This window comes from Heptranchias perlo, chromosome 19 (assembly GCF_035084215.1).
Source record: "Heptranchias perlo isolate sHepPer1 chromosome 19, sHepPer1.hap1, whole genome shotgun sequence".
NCBI lineage: Eukaryota > Metazoa > Chordata > Chondrichthyes > Hexanchiformes > Hexanchidae > Heptranchias > Heptranchias perlo.
Window position 1 is genome coordinate 8,760,470 of NC_090343.1, and position 21,382 is coordinate 8,781,851.

Consider the following 21,382-nt stretch of genomic DNA (forward strand, 5'->3'; position numbering starts at 1 on the left):
GCTGGAGTCACTGGATAGTGATTGGGGGCTGGCGTTCTGGCTGACTTTCTCCCTCCCTTGTCCAGAGACACCCCCCCCCCCCCCTGCTACAAGCTGAGATCAGCTAGCTCAACACAAACCAGGAATTGAACCTGGGGCCTATCAGAATGTGGAACTTGCTGCCACTTGGATTGGTTGAAGCAGATAGCTATAATGCATTTTAGAGGAGACTTGAAGCATCCATGAAAAAGGGAATAGAGCCAAGCTGACACAATACTAGGCTGACACTTTAGTGCAGTACCGAGGGAATGCTGCGCTGTCTTGGTGCCTTCTTTCGGATGAGATGTTAAACTGAGGCCCCGTCTGCCATCTCAGATGGATGTAAAAGATCCATGGCGCTGTTTCGAAGAAAGGCCTCCCTGTGTCCTGGCCAACATTTATCCCTCAAACCATTATTGTAAACAATTTTACAACACCAAGTTATAGTCCAGCAATTTTATTTTAAATTCACAAGCTTTCGGAGACTTCCTCCTTCGTCAGGTGAACGATGTTCACCTGACGAAGGATTCCCCTGCTCTTCTTTGAAATGAATGTAAGGAGTCTTACAACACCAGGTTATAGTCCAACGTCGTTCACCTGACGAAGGAGGAAGCCTCCGAAAGCTTGTGAATTTAAAATAAAATTGCTGGACTATAACTTGGTGTTGTAAAATTGTTTACAATTGTCAACCCCAGTCCATCACCGGCATCTCCACATCAAACCATTATCACATTGCCATTTGTGGGACATTTGCTCTGCGTGAATTGTATGCTGTGTTTGCTACATTACAACAGTGACTACACTTCAAAAAGTACTTCATTGGCTGTAAAGCGCATTGAGACGTCCTGAGGTCGTGAATTGTATAAATTCAAGTCTTTTTTTGTTAGCTTTTAGTGGGGCATGGGGGCAGGCTAGGTAGGAAGGGGTAATTAGAGTAGCGAACAAATGTTATCTGTTTTTAATATAATGGGTCATTTGCTGGCTCTCTCTGCCTTCCGGATGTTTCTGCCTCTCTCTGTTTTTTTTTCTCTTTTTTTTTCCCTGTTTGTTTTTTTGTTGTAAACAATTTTACAACACCAAGTTATAGTCCAGCAATTTTATTTTAAATTCACAAGCTTTCGGAGATTTTCTCCTTCCTCAGGCAAATGTTTCGAGATCTTGAAACATTTGCCTGAGGAAGGAGAAAATCTCCGAAAGCTTGTGAATTTAAAATAAAATTGCTGGACTATAACTTGGTGTTGTAAAATTGTTTACAATTGTCAACCCCAGTCCATCACCGGCATCTCCACATCATGTTTTTTTGTTGAATGTGTATTCGGGGGTTCTGCAGGTGACACCTCTCTGTCTGAACACGGTGATTGCCTTGGCAACGGGCAGTTGCAGGGGCAGTCTGTAAACACCATGTATTGTTCTATATGTATAAATGCGTTGGCTTCAAGGAGCTCCTGAAACATTTACCTGAGGAAGGAGGAAGTCTCCGAAAGCTTGTGAATTTAAAATAAAATTGCTGGACTGTAACTTGGTGTTGTAAAATTGTTTACAATTAGAGTAGGAGGAGGACTCCTACGGACCAGTTGGGGGCGAATGGCCTGTTTCTGTGCTGTTAAAATGTTTTGATTATTGGTCCGCGGAAGCGGCAAAGTAGGATTATATTTCCGCAACAGCTGAACCCCGAGAGGGACCTGCCCCACAGGTCGCAACATCGGAGAGAACCGACACAGCCTCTCGCAACATTCCGCCTCCGGCGTTGATTGACGTGCGCGCGAACCAATAAGCGTGCCCCAAAGGACAGTCGGTTTCCATGACGTTGGGCGACCAATAGCGCGGCGCCGGGGGAGGCGGGACTCGGGACGGGGGGGGGAGCAGGTCACGTGAAGGGACGCTGCAAGATGGCGGCGGCGGCGGCGGAGGTGGGAAGTACGTTGCTGTAGAGCGGCCTGTGTCACGGAGTGACCGACCGCAAACTGAGCGGGTCTGCGCTTACTTCTCTCAGTAAAAGTTTCGGCCTCCGGTGAAATTTCAGGTATTTTGTTTTTTTTTTCTTATTATTTATGACGTGATAAACTAAATGTTTATTTGGCGCGCGGGTCGGGGGGAGGAGGAGGGCAGTTGGATGGACCTGATATCAGGTCTCGTCGTCTAATGGCGGGGAGAGACCTGGGTCGGTTCTGGTACTCTGGTCTCCGTCTGCTGGGGCGGTTCACTGTGTATTTAAAGATTTAAATCGCCAGACAACTTGTGATGACGTATGTCGTGGGGCTGATTTTATATATTTTTTTATATATATATATATATATGTCCAAAACATATCTGTGAAAGTTTCAGACCAGGTCCATAGAAACTTTAAGACCTTTGGAAGGACGGACACTTGTTCCCAGCCTTTAATCTCGTGTTTGTACAAGGCCACAAGGCTAGTTTATAGGATAAGAGCCACATCTCATTTGTGCGGCTTTTCCCAGACTGGCCCTGAGACATTTTATTATGACAGTTTAAGCAGATAGTTGTTTCAAGTCCAGCAGTTGTATTCAATAGTCTGAGGTCCAAAGCTGTATGCTGGAGGAGTTTTAAACAATGTGATGCAGGTTTAATTGACTTTTTGAGATTTGTAGGAACACTCTGATCTTGGATGGTAAACGGTACCAGGGATGAAACCTTTGGTACTAATTCAAGTGCTTTACCATGTCCAATAATAATGTAATTTTTTTGTCTGATTACGCTCCTGTGAAGTGCTGTGGGAAGCTTTACTACATTAAAGGCGCAATATAAATAAATGCAAGTTGTTGTGGCAAACTGATGGTATCATATAAGTTTGATTAACTTTTAATGTATATTTACATTTTACTGAAAACAGAATTGTCATGTGGTGACCTTGCACAGAATGAACCCACATCTTTAGGCTGGTACCTAGAGGTCAACATGTATTTACATGTTTGCTTTACTGTTATAATTTATAATATATTTGCTTTACAGTAGGAAAGAAAAATGTGCATTTATATAGCGCCTTTTGTGTCCTCAGGGTGTCCCAAAATGCTTTATAGCTAATGAATGCCCTTTGAAATGTAGTCACTGGTTTGTAGACAAACGCAGCACTCAATTTGCAAGGTCCCACAAATGGAAAATGAGATAAATAAGGTGATCTGTTTTGGTGATGTGTTTTGAGGGATGACTGTTAGCTAAGACACTGGGAGAACTCCCCTACTGTTTTCAAATAGTGCCTTGGGATTTTTTATATCCAACCGAACACGTAAACAGGGCCACCATTTAGCATCTCATCCAAAAGACTGAATGCTTAATTGTATCTGTACTGTTTGCCCAAACTCACTTGATAGATTTATCTTTTTTATTACAGTTTAAATTCTGGCATCATTGGTTCTTCAATTTTTAGTTACTATCTGATGTAAGACAATATTTTCTAATATTCAGCTGTTGGGTAGTTAAACTGACCTTTCATATCTGGGTATAAACCATGATCCCACATACTTGTTAACATTGCATCCAAGTAGACACAGTGGCCCACATCTTACTGTGAAAATAACGGTGAGGCTAACAGCACTCACCGTTATTTATGTGCAAATTGAACAGCAACTTCCTGAGCGGAGATGTGCAGTTAAACACAAAAATCTGGAAGTTACTGTCCGCGATGCGCTGCTGCTCCGCAAGCTACGGGAAAACGCGTCAACTGGCTCCCCATTTAAATGTATAGAGGAGCATTAAGTTCCTGTACTGACATCGTAGTTATGGACTAAGCTCGCCACAAAAAATTAGGGCTTGTCCATTCCAGTCGAAGTACCCTTTTAATGGTGTGGTAAGTCTTAATTACTGTCAAACAACCTCCTTAGCACTGAAAATTAACTTTTACAAGTGTGGAGTCTCATTCCATCAGCTTCTAATTGTTATTGGAGATGTAACATGTTTTTAAAAATTGTTTTAACTTTGTCTCTCTTATCTCTCTCAATCCAACCTTTCTTTCCCCCTCTCTTTATTTCGCGTTCTGTACCTCATTTGACATTGAAGTCACTGTTCGAACTTGCACTTCCTGGTTCAGACTCTGCGCTGCTCATTAACAATTCTGCAGTCTGATTGGTTAAGGAGATACACAGCTGCTTGCCCTGTTCACACAGGTCCCAGAGGCCGTGTAGAGTGCACCGCGCTGTTTGGTTGTCCTGCTGACAGCAACTTGCCGCGCAAAACCCAGTAGAAAGTCTGCGGGCAAGTGCAAGTCCAACAAACGACTGGTGTTGCTCGTTTGCCGCTCACAGCAAAATCTGGCCCATAGCTTTTATATTTAGAAAATATCCTTTGCATTAATGTGCAGAGGGATAAAGTATCTTGTTCTCTTGAGGCTGCAACAAATACATCCAACTCTAGTGAGGTCCGATGTTTACAGTTGGCTTTAAATTTTTGTCTGTTAATATAATCAGTATAAAATTAGTGGTAGCAAATATGTTTGCTTTTTTAACATATATGTGAATGTATAGATGTGGGTATATATAGATGTGTGTGTGTGTATAGTGTGAAAATCAGTCTGTGTGTATGAATGTAAAAAAGAAGTAACTTCACTAGAAGAAAATTTTGTACAATTTACAACTACAGATCTGTGAAAAAAGCCGAGTAATATAATTGTAGAGTTTAGTTTTAGTCTCCTATGCCCAGTGGCACACAAGGTGACCCATTTCTTCTACTGCTGTTGGTCCAGGGCAAGATATTTGACTCTGATCAGAGTATTATCTTACTTGCATCCAGCAGATTGTGCCAAGTTGATGTTTATATTTGCAATACTGCAACAGACTTGTCCTGCCTCTGGGTCTTATCCATAACGATAAAGCGCTTTTACATTGACAGGTCGTTAGCCTAACTCACAGCCACCTACCAGGAGGACTGGTGGACTGCCTTGTTTGACTCCTACTTTTCGTCCTGTCTGGCTTGGGTGGCCCTTCCCTGAGTTATACCCCGGCCAACATAACTCTTGGGGTCCTAGGAGGATGCAAGCCTTCTTGCTATGTCAAAGGGCAATCCCATGGGAAGGAATTATAGATTTTTCCCATCCAAGCTTTGGTTTTGTTTGGGCCACGTACCACTGCGAGGAATATGAGATGATTAGTCAGGTTCCTCAAAAGTGTATTGGGCTTTAAAATATATTGGCTTAACTTGTTTCTTCAATATCTGGTGCCATATTCTAAAAGTGTCTAGCAACAAAATTGACCTATTGAGAGGTTTAGATTGCCACAGACTCTAAGAGTAAAGTTTGAACAGTTCTCCTACGTCATTTGAACTTTGAGATATGTGATTACTTTGAGAGTAATATATTTGTAAATTTTTTCTAATAGCTGCAGTAAGTGGAATAACAAGTCAAGGAGTTTCAATATTATCACAAAGTATAAATGCAAAATTTGAGAGGTTTATGAACGTTTTCTAATTCCAAAATGAATTGCATTCTTGGAACACATTTCAATGTGTATTGTACTTTTTGTTAGCTGTAGGTGCAGTTCTCTGGGGCATTTTTGTTTTGTTTTGCCGATGTCTTGGTGGCCAAAGAAGAGAGTCAGTCTCTTGCAGTCAAACTGTGTGTGTGTGTGTGTGTGTGTGATCTAGATTGTCATTGTGCAGCTTTTATTTGGTGGCATTTTCCAGTATTATAATTTTAAAAATTGTAATATAGCCTTGGCATTGTTCTGGTGAATCTACATTACACTCTCTATGGCTTTAATGTGCTTACTATAATGGGGTGCCCAAAACTGCACAAAGTACTCTTATTTGTGGCCTCACCTTCTGACTACCCAAAGCCTTTCCACCATCTGCAAGGCACAAGTCAGGAGTGTGATGGAATACTCTCCACTTGCCTGGATGAGTGCAGCTCCAACAACACTCAAGAAGCTCGACACCATCCAGGACAAAGCAGCCCGCTTGATTGGTACCCCATCCACCACCCTAAACATTCACTCCCTTCACCACCGCGCACTGTGACTGCAGTGTGTACCATCCACAGGATGCACTGCAGCAACTCGCCAAGGCTTCTTCGACATTACCTCCCAAACCTGCGACCTCTACCATCTAAAAGGACAAGGGCAGCAGGCACATGGGAACACCACCACCTGCATGTTCCCCTCCAAGTCACACACCATCCCGACTTGGAAATATATCATCGTTGCTGGGTCAAAATCCTGGAACTCCCTTCCTAACAGCACTGTGGGAGAACCTTCACCACACGGACTGCAGCGGTTCAAGAAGGCGGCTCACCACCTTCTCAAGGGCAATTAGGGATGCTGGCCTCGCCAGAGACGCCCACATCCCATGAACGAATTCTAAAAAAAAACATGCTTTGTATAAATTCATTATGACTTTTAGTCTTATACCCTATTTATAAAACCCCAAATTCTATTGACCTTTTTTATGGTTCTATCTACGTTAACTTGTACTTTCAGGGAATTGTGTATTTGAACTCCATGGCGTCTATCTTCGGCAACATCCTTTACTGTCTTTCCATTAAGCGTGTACTCCCATTCCTTCAACTTAGAGTTCATTTATTTTTTGCAGTCTCGAATAGTAAGAAATGTTTGGGATTGTTCCTAAATTTGTTCTGGCTCCCCAGTGACATGGTGGATTTATCCTGTGAGTAGCTGTGCCATGCAGACCAAGAAAATCACTGATACAGTGTCCAGTCTGTGCAGAATGATGGTAAAGGTGATGCACTCCAGTGCCCCCAAAATTAGCTGCGCTCCTGTTCAGGGTCCTCTGCTGGAAGTGCTTGCGTGGATGTCAGAGAACAGCTCAGCCATGAGGCTTCCCACAGTAATAGCTTGCCAACACTCATTGTAGAGGCTCACACGTGAAGAATAATGGGTATTTTACGAGAGGACATGTGCCTGTGGAATCATACCCAAGCCAAGAACTGCTTTAGGAGGAGGGTTGATGAGAGAGAGGATTAAAATAGTTTCTATTAAAAGGACTGGGTGTTACATTGAACTTAAGGAACTCTTAACATGCAGTAATGCAAAGGAGTTATGAACTCAGCTAATTTGCAGACTGCATCAAAATTATTTGTAATCTTCTGTTAATGTATGTTGAATGCTGGTTGCCTCAGCTGGCAACTAGCATTGTTGAAGTATTGTAACTGTGGATTCAGAGCTGAAGCAGCACCCCTTGCACCCAGCTTTATCCCTTTTTCTATTGGAAATTTCAGTTCTAACTACTGTTTTTAGTTTTGGTACGTAAAATTGCCCCCATAGTAGAGGAGTTTTCTTTATAGTAAAGTGCTCTAAATAGAGCCCTGAAAATTAGAAAGAATTAACTTGCATTTATATAACACCTGTCACATCCTCAGGATGCTCCAAAGCGCTTCACAACCAATGAATTTCTTTTGAAGTGCAGTCACTGTTCTTGTGTAGTCAAACGTGGCAGCCAATTTGCACTCAGCAAGGTCCCACAAGCAGCAACTTGAGAAGAATGAAGACTGGTTAATATTAAAAGTCTGTAAGGATTGGTAGCTCCAGGACTTCAGCAAATAATCTAAGCTGAGACCAGTGCAATACCGAGGGAGTTCTGCATTGTTGCCATTTTTCAGATTAGACATTAAACAAAGACCATCTCAGACTGTTCAGATGGACGCAAAATCCTGTAGGCACTTTTTTGAAGAAGAGCAGGGAGTTCTCCGTGGCATGACCAGCATTAATTTTTAACCAAATTCACCTAAAACAAATTAACTGGTTATTCATCTCGTTGCTGCTTGTGGGACCTTGCTGAGTGCAAATTGGTTGCCACATTTGACTACACAAGAACAGTGACTGCACTTCAAAAGAAATTCATTGGTTGTGAAGTGCTTTGGAGCATCCTGACAGGTGTTATATAAATGCAAGTAATTCTTTCTAAAAATACACTTTAATTATCTAGGCATGGTATTTAATTTTAAATGCAGCAGATGACACAAAACTTGGAAGTGTAGTGAGCAGTGAGGAGGATATTGATGGACTTCAAGAGGATATAGACAGGCTGGTGGAATGGGCGGCACATGGCAAATGAAATTTAAAGCAGAAAAGTGCAAAGTGATACATTTTGGTAGGAAGAATGAGGAGAGGCAATATAAACTAAAGGGTACAATTCTAAAGGGGGTGCAGGAACAGGGAGACCTGGGGTATATGTGCATAGATCGTTGAAGGTGGCAGGGCAGGTTGAGAAAGTGGTTAAAAAAAGGGGTCCTTGGCTTTATAAATAGAGGCATAGAGTACAAAAGCAAGGAGATTATGATGAACCTTTGTAAAACACTGGTTAGGCCACAACTGGAGTATTGTGTCCAAATCTGGGCACCGTACTTTAGGAAGGATGTGAAGGTCTTAGAGAGGGTGCAGAAAAGATTTACTAGAATTGTTCCGGGGATGAGGGACTTCAGTTACGTGGATAGACTGGAGAAGCTGAGGTTGTTCTCCTTAGAGCAGAGAAGGTTGAGAGGAGATTTGATAGAGATTTACAAAATCTTGAGGGGTCTAGATAGAGAAAAACTCTTCCCATTGGCGGAAGGGTCGAGAACCAGAGGACACAGATTTAAGATGATTGGCAAAAGAACCAAAGGCGACAGTCGCAGCGAGTGGTTATGATCTGGAATGCACTGCCTGAAGAGGTGGTGGAGGCAGATTCAATCGTGGCTTTCAAAAGGGAATTGGATAAGTACTTGAAGGGAAAAAATCTGCAAGGCTACGGGGAAAGGGCACAGCAGTGGGACTAACTGGATCGCTCTTGCAGAGAGCTGACACGGGCTCGACTGACCATTTGGCCTCCTGTGCTGTAACCATTCTATGATTCTGTGATATTCTTGAGGAACTCCCTAACCTCTTGTTCAGTTTACTGTGAGGAAAGATATTTTCTTTCTCCCATCATTCATGCGCACGCATACGCACACTTGAATGTGTGAGGCCGTCACTACTTATTTACGCAAAACTTTTTATGTTTCACTTGTTTTCACATTTACACTCTTTTATACGGAATGGGAGGGGGAGGCAGAGAAATTGGATTAACGTAGTTGGCTCTTGCAGGAAAGCTGAATGCCCATCTACAGTACCAAAATTGTCATGACGGAGAGCAGAGTCTTCAGACTTCAAGTCGTATTCCAGGGCTGCATGCAACCAACATACTTCCATTATTTAATACACATGGGGTGAAAATAAATACTTATCAACTTGATCTGTTTCAATCTCTGTGCCTTTTGTTAAATAAATGTGCAGTTCTTGTGAGCGTACTAGAGAATGTGAAACCTGACTATTTCAAATGGCCTTGCACAACTATTCTATTTTGTTCGCTTTTTTCATTAAAATTTTCAGATACTATCATAGATCTTCAAAGTACATTTTTAATTTTGAAAAAAAAAATACATCCAAAGAATTAGAAGCCCAATTTCTACCCCTCACAATTTCAGTCGGTTGTACCACCTCCCATCCTGTCTCCAGATCTTGTATCATGACAGTGAGCCTGTCGTGTCTGTCGTTGTACTGTACACTACCTGAGAAGCTGATTATAGTGTCAGCTCTTCTGCTGAAAATGCCTGGATTTGAAATCATGGTACTGCTTGTAGTTTCCTTTTTTTAAAAAAAAAAGTAAAATTATTGGTGGTAGAATTAAGGGGCTCCCTGAGAAGAAATCCACAACCTCCTTGGCAGGTCATGGTGCAAGCCAATACCTCCAATCCTAATCAGTGAACTACCTAAAGGTCCTTCCAGGTTTTCAGATTTATAATTCTCCTTTGCCTTAGTGGTGAAGGATTATGCATTGCAGTACTGAAAACCTTTGTCAAAATTAACAGAATTTGTACAGGGTTTAAGATGGCTGCTCAGGAGAGATAGTTTCCATATTAAGCTTGTGACTTCCAGAAACACTTTTTTTTAAGCAATAATTTCAATGTTTTATCATGGGAAATGCACTAAAATGTCAGCAGTGAATCTTTTTTTTTCATGTTTCCTCCACATGCTGTTGTTGGATTTCTCTGCTTTACTCGATGGGAATTTGTGTAATCTCAGAAGATTTTGGTTGGCTCCAATTTTGTAATTTTTCCTTTTTGTTCTCCTGATCACAGGTGAAGTTTTTTTTTAAAAAAGCCTCTCATCTTGACAGGTATAGGGCTGGAACTGATGCAGGTTTATAATTGCCTGTCCCTGGGCGAAGTACTTCAGGTACACATTATTCAACTTGTGATCCTGTGACACTATAGGTACAGAGTGCAGTATGACTGGAATGAGATGGCAACTGCTGTGAAATTGTTCAGCATTTTGTTTTGTATCCTTTTAATTTAAATTAGTGTAAATTATTTAGAAGAATTGATTGTGGGCTTTGGGTATTGAATTGCATAAATAATTGTGCTCCTCCAAATTAATTTCACTTTTAGAGTCAGCTGTTTCTTTTCTATTGGGGTGTTGTACTGTTGTTTTCTTTTTTCTCTTTTTGAAGATCACTTGTTGCTTCACCTGTGTGTGTATTTAAAATGTCCAATTTGGCCATTTCATAAACTTTGTATTAAATATTGATTTTTTTTCCATGTACGTTATCCCCCATCTGCAGTTGACCTTGACCTCTGTTGCTGAGAGAGTGGGCAGGTTGTGCCGCAGTAGCTGAAGCACTCAGGCCCCTGATTGTGACTTTTCTCCTCTCTGATTTTCCGTTCTCCCTGCAGGACGATGCCGTAGCCGCTGCTTATGACTTATGACGCAATGCAGAATGGGAATCAAACCTAGTTTGCCCCTCACTTCGTAAGCATTAGGATGCTAATGCTCAGCACCACAACACTGCACCCTTAGATAAATACTATATCGTAGACAAATGTTGGCCCCTGATCTGTTTCTGGTTGTACATGGTTACAAAATAAAAATTTCACTTAGATATGTGTATGTAAAGACAAGTATTACCTGTGTAATGCAAATAGGAAACTATTTTATAATACTGCAGAAGATGGTGATCTTAGTTATCAATTGAAGTCTCAGTAAAATTTATCCTTGCAGTTTTAGTTCAGAGGTAATGTTGGCTTAGGTGTACAAAGTGTTGTTTGCCTTTTGCATGTACTTAGCACATGGGGGAGTGCTACCTCTGTTGTAGGTTATGGGGTTGTCATTGCAATGTTTGTGGAATACACAAGATTTCTTCACAGTTGAACTATTGAAAATATTTGTTGAAAATTTGTCTACATTGCAGATCATCTCCATGTATGAAGAAACAATAATCTGGGTAAAATTGTATCTCAAAGCTGTTGTCTGGGCTCAGGTATATAAACCACTATTGGACTATCTGTACAGAAAGACCACTTAATGATCTGATTAAGAGAAGTCTTAAACCTGCAGCTGTTGACTGTCTTCTAAAGATTCAGATGAAATATGGCTTTAAAGTCTGTTTTAAGGGCAGTCATTTTAGAAAGCAGGACCTAAAATAACGGGTGTTTGAAAGTAAATACTTCATAAAATGTCCTGGCCAATATTTATCACTCAACCAACATCACTGAAACAGATTATCTCGTCATTATCACATTACTGTTTGTGGGACCTTGCTGTGTGCAAGTTGGCTGCCATGTTTCCTACATTACAACAGTGACCACTTTTTTTTTAAGTACTTAATTAGCTGTAAAACACTTTGGGACGTCCTGAGGTTGTGACAGGTGCTATATAAATGTAAGTCTTTTCTTTCTCAAACCCTCTGCTTTATAAAATCAGATGTTGCTGCAGTCTGATTTCAAAAACTTGCTCTCTTTCCCAAAAGCAGTACTTCGTCTCAGCGCACAATTCCATTTTATTTCTACTATGTATAGCACTCGGGGAGCCTTAAAAATAAATACTATTAAGCGTATTGAAAGACCTGTTATATATAATGAGGATTTTTGTAATGCTTCTCTGTTCATGACTCACTTAATCTGGTTTGCAAGGAAAATTGTGTTGACGTCAAAACATTTTAAACTTCCGTTTTGCAAAAGGGGTGGAACTTAATTACTTGTAGTGTGGCAATTGTAGGAAATGGAAACTGCTTGATGGTTTTGCTTTGACTCGGGCCAGAGCTAATGGTTTATTGTTAGAATTCGCATCCAGTTCTTCATGTATGCCAGCTTTTTTTGATCATGCTGCATTGATTATTATTATTGTAGTGGTGTGTTTTGTTTTACAGGTTGAGTTTATACTGATGGCTTCAAAGTTTCATCAAAATGTTGTAGAATTGAATGGATAAAATGGTTCTATGACCCTTCTACAATAATTTGCATTTATGTAATGCCCCTCATGAAAAATAATGTTAGCACATTACGAGGGGGAGAAGAGAACCCCAAGCAGGCGACACGGGAGGTAATTGAAAAGGAGCGTCAAGGTTTTTGAAGGAAGAAAAGTAGAACTGGTTTTGGAAAAGAGTTACATGAGTGGAGGTATAGTTGCTAAAAGATGAGCCTCTGATGCAGCAGAGATTTGGGGACAAGCAGTAATATGGAGTCAGAGGGGCAGAGGATGTGGGTCTGGGAAAGATCGCTGAAGCAATTTGGAACAAGACCATGGATGGAGTTGAAGATAAAGACCTTGAAATTGATACACTGGAGGGCTGTGGAATGTAGCAGGAAAGAGGTGCATGCGCTGGTAAGTTGTGCCAGAGGCTTGTAGGTGGTAGTCTGAACCAAAGAGAATTGTTCTGTTGTACGGAAAAAAAAGTTTGGCAAATCCATGACTTAATGACAGACAGTCAAAAAAGGGGACAACAGCCTTAGAATTGATTGGTTATCTTTGCTGACCCTGTGCTCTAGATGGTGATGCTGGGAGGTAACATGTAGATGATGAGGGGACCAAGGATGGAGATGTGGATTCACAGTGGACTGTGCAGGCAGAGGAGGAAATATACTAATTACATTGGGACGAATAGGAATAGTTGCTTGGTGAAGACAGACCATGGTGTAGAGACAGTGCAGGAGGAGAGGATGGAGTGGTTGATGGCAACAGAGTGGTCAAGATGGGGCAATATGCTGCAATCACAGTCACATAAGGCATCACGTCTGATTTTGACCTGGGCAGTCTCAGTACTGCACGTGGGTTTTAAGCTGGACTGAAGAGACTAAAAGGGGTATTCGGAAAGGTGAGTACAGAATTTTGTGGTGATGACTTCATTCGAAGAGCCTTGGAGAGAAAGAGCAGGGTGACAGCTAGACTGAGCAGAGAGCTCACGTGGCCTTTTTTAGGAGGGCGATGACAGTGGTTTTGAAAGGGGTATGGATGGTGCAAGAGGATAGGGATAGGTTGATGTTAAACCTCCTGCTGATTACCACCTACCATCCTCCCTCAGCTGATGAATCAGTCGTCCTCCTTGTTGAACACCAATTGGAGGAAGCACTGAGGGTAGCAAGGGCACAGAATGTACTCTGGGGGTGGAGGACTTCAATATCCATCACCAAGAGTGGCTCGGGAGCAACAGTACTGACCAAGCTGGCCGAGTCCTGAAGGACATAGCTGCTAGACTGGGCCTGCGGCAGGTGGTGAGCGAACCGACATGAGGGAAAAACTTACTTGACCTCGTCCTCACCAATCTACCTGTCCATGACAGTATTGGTAAGAGTGACCACCGCGCAGCCCTCGTGGAGACGAAGTCCCGTCTTCGCAGTGAGGATACCATCCAACGTGTTGTGTGGCACTACCACCGTACTAAATGGGATAGATTCAGAACAGATCTAGCAGCTCAAAACTGGGCATCCATGAGGCGCTGTGGGCCATCAGCAGCAGCAGAATTGTATTCCAGCACAATCTGTAACCTCATGGCCTGGCATATTCCTCACACTACCATTACCAACAAGCCAGGGGATCAATCCTGGTTCAATGAGGAATGTAGAAGAGCGTGCCAGGAACCGCACCAGACGTACCTAAAAATGAGGTGCCAACCTGGTGAAGCTACAACTCAGGACTACATGCATGCTAAATAGCGGAAGCAACATGCTATAGACAGAGCTAAGCGATTCCACAACCAACGAATCAGATCAAAGCTCTGCAGTCCTGCCACATCCAGTCGTGAATGGTGGTGGACAATTAAACAACGGGAGGAGGAGGCTCTGCAAACATCCCCATCCTCAATGATGGCGGAGTCCAGCACGTGAGTGCAAAAGACAAGGCTGAAGCATTTGCAACCACCTTCAGCCAGAAATGCCGAGATATCCCCACCATCACAGAAGCCAGTCTTCAGCCAATTCGATTCACTCCACGTGATATCAAGAAATGGCTGAGTGCATTGGATACAGCAAAGGCTATGGGCCCCGACAACATCCCAGCTGTAGTGCTGAAGACTTGTGCTCCAGAACTAGCTGCACCTCTAGCCAAGCTGTTCCAGTACAGCTACAACACTGGCATCTACCCGACAATGTGAAAAATTGCCCAGGTATGTCCTGTCCACAAAAAGCAGGACAAATCCAATCCGGCCAATTACTGCCCCACCAGTCTACTCTCAATCATCAGCAAAGTGATGGAAGGTGTCGTCGACAGTCCTATCAAGCGGCACTTACTCACCAATAACCTGCTCACTGATGCTCAGTTTGGGTTCTGCCAGGACCACTCGGCTCCAGACCTCATTACAGCGTGGGTCCAAACATGGACAAAAGAGCTGAATTCCAGAGGTGATGTGAGAGTGACTGCCCTTAACATCAAGGCAGCATTTGACCGAGTTGGCACCAAGGAGCCCTAGTAAAATTGAGGTCAATGGGAATCGGGGGGGAAAACTCTCCAGTGGCTGGATCGTACCACACACAAGGGAGGATGGTAGTGATTGTTGGAGGCCAATCATCTCAGCCCCAGGACAATGCTGTAGGAGTTCCTCAGGGCAGTGTCCTAGGCCTAACCATCTTCAGCTGCTTCATCAATGACCTTCCCTCCATCATAAGGTCAGAAATGGGGATGTTCGCTGATGATTGCACAGTGTTCAGTTCCATTTGCAACCCCTCAACTAATGAAGCAGTCCGAGCCCGCATGCAGCAAGACCTGGACAACATCCAGGCTTGGGCTCATAGGTGCCAGGCAATGACCATCTCCAACAAGAGAGAGTCTGACCACCTCCCCTTGACATTCAACAGCATTACCATCGCCGAATCCCCCACCATCAACATCCTTGGGGTCACCATTGACTAGAAAGTTAACCGGACCAGCCATATAAATACTGTGGCTACAAGAGCAGGTCAGAGGCTGGGTATTCTGTGGCGAGTGACTCACCTCCTGACTCCCCAAAGCCTTTCCACCATCTACAAGGCACAAGTCAGGAGTGTGATGGAATACTCTCCACTTGCCTGGATGAGTGCAGCTCCAACAACACTCAATAAGCTTGACACCATCCAGGACAAAGCAGCCTGCTTGATTGGCACCCCATCCACCACCCTAAACATTCACTCCCTTCACCACCGGCACACTGTGGCTGCAGTGTGTACCGTCCACAGGATGCACTGCAGCAACTCGCCAAGGCTTCTTCGACAGCACCTCCCAAACCCGCAACCTCTACCACCAAGAAGGACAAGAGCGGCAGGCACATGGGAACAACACCACCTGCACGTTCCCCTCCAAGTCACACACCATCCCGACTTGGAAATATATCGCCGTTCCTTCATCGTCGCTGGGTCAAAATCCTGGAACTCCCTTCCTAACAGCACTGTGGGAGAACCTTCACCACGCGGACTGCAGCGGTTCAAGAAGGCGGCTCATCACCACCTTCTCGAGGGCAATTAGGGACGGGCAATAAATGCTGGCCTCGCCAACGGCGCTCACATCCCATGAACGAATAATTTTTTTTAAATATAAGCTAGCATAGGATCAGGAAGAGGTGGGTAGGAGTTAAGGGATCAGGTGGTGGAATTCATGGAAGAAATGCGTTTGATGAAGCTGGAGAGGCAGATGGAGAAATTAGAAAGTGAAGGTGAAGTGGGGACTTGAGTTGGGAGGAGAGTGGACAGAGTAGTTGCAGACTTGGGCTTGTCTGTCACAATTAATGTTAATGGTGAGGATGGTGGTCGGGGGAGGAAGACCTGAGGAGGTGGTTGGTAGTGGAGAAAAGGAATTTAGGATTGTTCTCGCCTTTCAAGATGATTCTGAAGAATTTGGCTATGGTGAGGGAACAGCTGCTTGAACTGCCTGAACGAGCTAGCCAGTTCAATACGGTTCAAGCGGTGCCTTTGTAATTGATGCCTATAGTAATGCTTGTAAACAATTTTACAACACCAAGTTATAGTCCAACAATTTTATTTTAAAATTCACAAGCTTTCGGAGGCTTCCTTCTTCCTCAGGTGAATGTCAAGAAATCCTCGAACCTCTCGCATTTATAAATCACAGAACAATACCTGGTGATTACAGATAGTCTTTTCAACTGCCCGTTGCCAAGGCAACCAAACTGTTCAGACAGATAGGTGTTACCTATAGGGCCACCAAATATACAAATGGCCAGAACAAAAAAAAACAGAGAGAGAGAGAGGCAGAAACATCTGGAAGGAAAAGACAGCAATCGACCAGTTATATTAAAAAACATTTAACTTTTGTTCGCTGGTGGGGTTACGTGTAGCGTGACATGAACCCAAGGTCCCGGTTGAGGCCGTCCTCATGGGTGCGGAACTTGGCTATCAATTTCTGCTCGACGATTTTGCGTTGTCGTGTGTCTCGAAGGCCGCCTTGGAGTACGCTTACCCGAAGGTCGGTGGCTGAATGTCCTTGACTGCTGAAGTGTTCCCCGACTGGGAGGGAACCCTCCTGTCTGGCGATTGTTGCGCGGTGTCCGTTCATCCGTTGTCGCAGCGTCTGCATGGTCTCGCCAATGTACCATGCTTTGGGGCATCCTTTCCTGCAACGTATGAGGTAGACAACGTTGGCCGAGTCACAGGAGTATGAACTATGCACCTGGTGGGTGGTGTCCTCTTGTGTGATGGTGGTATCTGTGTCGATGATCTGGCACGTCTTGCAGAGGTTATCGTGGCAGGGTTGTATGGTGTCGTGGACGCTGTTCTCCTGAAAGCTGGGTAATTTGCTGCGAACGATGGTCTGTTTGAGGTTGGGTGGCTGTTTAAAGGCGAGTAGTGGAGGTGTGGTGCTGTCAGGGATAAATGAGGATAGTGTAAGTGGTGGGGACTACTGGTCTGTTGACATCTGATATGAGATGCAATGCAAGGTCCTACCATCTCTGTTTGCATCCCTTTAAAAGCCTTGCTGCCATGAGATAGGCAGATTCAAGTGAAAGCTAGATACCCGGGGGTTTGGATCATAGAAGTAGGATTTGAAATGAACTTGTGATCAAGACCAGTATTTGTGGAGGTGATCAAGTGACCATGGAGACTGATTTAATGGCCTTGTGAAAGCTCATGAGTTCAGGTATGTCACTGCACTGTGCTCTTACAAATAACTTGCAAAGTCTTTTACAAATTGCCTCTGACAAACACATGCCTATGTGTACCTTTTTTAATGTTGTGGCACCTGTGTTTCTTCCTCTTTTATAGAACTGATGCTTTTCGCTGTTTGGCGGGAGTGCTTATTTTTACCCTTCAGTTCAATCTTGGGCATTATTCTCTAACTGAAAGCATGCCGACAGGCCAATACCAATATTGCTTTACATAATGCTGATGGGCGCAAGAGAACAGCAGCGTAACTTGCTGTATAATGTTTCCCTTTGTTCTAAATGGGAATGCCTGATCTCCACCTAATTCTCCCCTGATAGCATGGACAAGATTGGGAACTCAGTAAATAGGGGCAGTAGGAGCTTAAGTTATTTCAGAAAACTGTTGCAGCTACCTATTGGGGGAAAGAAACTGCCCCACTTGCTTCACTTCCTGAGCCAATTCATCCTCAATCACTTCATGAAAAATTGTCTCAGCAATTTTGAGATTCTCACTTTAATGTAGCTAGAACACTGCACTACAGAAAAAACAGCTGTAAATGTGTAGTTTATTATTTCACTATTTCGTCTAGATCGTTGGAGGTAACCTGGCATTGAAATTTAACATCTGTACAGTAGTTTCTGTTCACCTGTAATTAGAGCTGTCAGATTGGGTAATCAGAATTCCTGGAGTATGGTGTTGGGTAAATATGCTGTCTTGTTGCTCAGGTGAAAAGGTTATGAAATCCACAACACAGTCAGGATAAATGTGTATGTAATAAAAAAAATCTGTGGTTTACTGTAACTCGTTTCCCCCTTGTTTTCTTATCCTGAAGCCATTTGACTGCTACTGAACTGCAGAAGCACATTGCCCAAATGGCTATCCCTAAAGTGTCTGCCTACATAGTGACTTGGCAGACTGTTTGACTCCGGGGTGCTTCAAGAACTGATCCCAATGCTCTCCTCATACCTGACGTCCACCCAGATACATTCAAAAGTGGGAACCTCAGCTAATTATTTTTTCTCTGGCTTAGGGGCATGGAAGCAATTTATACCAATTCTATCGCCGTGCAGAAAGAAGTTAGCCAACTCAACACAGATTTTGGACTAAAACCATGACCTTGCTGGTCTGCATGTGTCAGTACCACACCAGTCACTGGATTTACCCAATGAGCCACAAAGATACTGGTTTTAATTTTGAAACAACTTCCAGTTTTGTTGTAATAAATTGCAGAATTAATTTCAGTGGTCATGTTGAACTGGTTTTCCCTCTTTGGGAAACATCAGAACAGGTAATGGAGGAGCCACAGTATAGGTACTTTGTGGTAAATGTGCTTTGTTTCTCGTGCGAGGAGCAACAGTAAGGCAATCATCAGGCATGTTTTTGGGATGCCACTGACTTTGCTGAATAACACAGCTGAATTTTGTTAGAAGATCAGAAAGTGTTGAGGATAGTAATGGAACAAAAACTCCAGGATGTGAGCCTGCTATTACAATTACTCCACCTTATTTGACACTGACTGTCATTCTACAAATAACATTCTCATGTTCCCCACAGGACTGGAATATTATGATACTTGAGTGCAGTTCAGACACATGAATTTTGTGAGCTTTGTCTTGGACTATTCATTTTAGATTGGTTTGGCTGAGCAGCCTGCCTCCAGACACTTTTTTTACATATTTAAAGCCTTATTTGCAATAAATAAAATAGATAGCTTTTTGGCAGAGGAAGTGATTGAGGGAGTGTGTGTGTGTGTGTGAGAGAGAGAGAGAGAGAGTGTGAGTCGGGGATGGGGGAAGAAAATAGCGTATGGTACTTCTCAAACTTCTAGATTGACCAGGTGGACTGCAGTGGTCTTTTCCAGTCCTGTGTTCTTAAACTATACACAGTAAAATAAAACACTAGTTCTGGAACACATTCCTCATTTAAAAGAAGTAATTTTTCATTGGCTCGTACATCTCATGTATCAGTAATCTTTTGGCTACTGAAAGTAATTTTGCCAAATTGGCATTTGATACTGAATGTGAGGAAAACATTGTTCTGTAGATGCACATCTACTTGGAAGTGGATTGAGACTATTCAGACCCATTTTATAAATGTATTAGTACATCAATTGCAATTCGCAAAACTGAATTTGTATAATTTTTGTAAATTTTTGCTTAAGCTGGGAATGGGTCCATCACCAAGATGATCAAAAACTTCAGTGTAATTTGAAAAAATTATTGTCCTATTTAGTGCAGCAGTTGAACATAATCTACCTGCTATTGTGAGGCACGGGCACTGAAATGAACTTTTAATAGCTTTTGGTGCTACATGCATATATATTTAAATTTTATATTGTACTGGGGACAGTTTTGAGTCATAAATGATTACAATGATTCCAGTTATTTCTGTACTTCAAAGGAATATTTTTCGAGTCGCTTGCTACAGTGGCCTATTCTTAACATTTATAGGAAGCATACCTTTAATTGAAAAAAAATTATCGGACACTTGGGACTCTGATATTTGTGAGGTTTCCTGGCATTCTAATAAAAAATTACATTTCTGTGCATAGCTCAGTTCAGAGCATTCTCACTACTCATTACCTTTGTTTTTTTTCCTTTCGGAGGGGGGTTTATTGCTTGGATTTCAAAATAATTGAACAGCTATCACGGTCACATGACCAGACATGGAAATAGCCATGCTTTGGGTAATGAGCCTAGAGCACTTGAATTAACACTGGCAGGATGCCTGCCCATGAGATGGTTTTAGTTTATGCCTAAACTGAGAGGATTCATAATGATAAGTGCTCCGTTGTTGTCATGGCGCATAGTTAATATATTGGTTCCTCTCTGAAGTGATGAAATTCGTTTATATATAACCTTTTCCATTGTTTGATAAAAATACACAATAGGAAAAATTTCACAAATCAGTATACTTAATGTTGCATGATGTTCAATTTGTTCCATCAAATTGCTCCCACCAGTGGCCTGTAACCACCAGTGCTTCATCCTAGTGTAATACTCTTCCAGATGGTATCTCTAGACGCAAGCCATGTTTTGAAGGACAGAATCTTTAACTGCACTATTGGGTGTTTTCACAGTTCAAGTGGACATAGTGCAAAAAATTTAAACGCCCACAATTGCTTTTTCTTGACATCCTGATGACAGCACTTAGCTAGTTGGATACATTCTGCAATCCACTTTCTATTTCCAGTGTAAACAAGATAAACTTTGCAATTGTATATTGGCTGAAATAATAAATGACACTACATGGTTTGTTAACCTCAATGCAACTCTCTGTCTGCACTTGAGTCATCAGGCAGTAGATACTCAGCTACTGCAAGTGTGCTGCTGTGTACATATTTACCAACATAGCTGCATAATGTCTAACCTTGCAGGAGGCTTTGCTATTTAGGCTTGATACCGACTACTGCAATAATTGTGGTCCGACTTCCTCAATGCCCCTTGTAAGGATAATCAAAGATGCATGACTTAGAAGCAAAGTAAACATTAACTGGAGTCAGAACAAAAGCTAATGAAATTGCCAGTTGTCAAGACAATGACACGGCTGGAATTGTCACAATTTTCTTTGTGAAAATGCTACTATTTTGCATGTGAACTTAAGCAAGCAAAGATTATCCTTATTTGTGTAAACAGTACAAGTATGGAATTATATTTAGCATGAAATTCATTTTCTAATTTGACTAGTAAACTATGTTTCAAGTCTGGCTTGATAGAAATTGCTGTTCAATTTGCAAGATAGAAGGAACTTGAATTTACATAGCGTCTTATCACGTTTTAAAGACGTCCCAGAGCACTTCACATCCATTGAATTACTTTGCAGTGCAGTCGCTGTTCCTACTTGGGCCAATAAGGCAGCAAATTTGCGCGTAGCAAGATCCCACGAACAGCAACAAGATGATCAGTTGAAATGTTTTTTGGTGATAGAATATTGGTCTTACTTCATGGATAATTGCCTCCTCCTGCTATACGTGATTTCTTATGAAACTCAAATTTCACTTTGGGAATAAGGCACGTTACAGCAATCTTCTTGTCCCTGACCATTTTT

General features: G+C 42.5%; 1 protein-coding gene across 1 annotated transcript in view; it reads left to right on the top strand.

The window, feature by feature from the left end:
• The first annotated feature begins 1,902 nt into the window (after positions 1 to 1,902).
• Positions 1,903 to 21,382, top strand: part of LOC137335131 (E3 ubiquitin-protein ligase Itchy-like) — an 89,181-nt gene continuing 69,701 nt past the window's right edge. The window contains exon 1 of the mRNA XM_068000255.1: positions 1,903 to 2,041. The gene's annotated coding sequence lies outside the window, so the exon portion shown is untranslated. The remainder of the gene's footprint in view (positions 2,042 to 21,382) is intronic.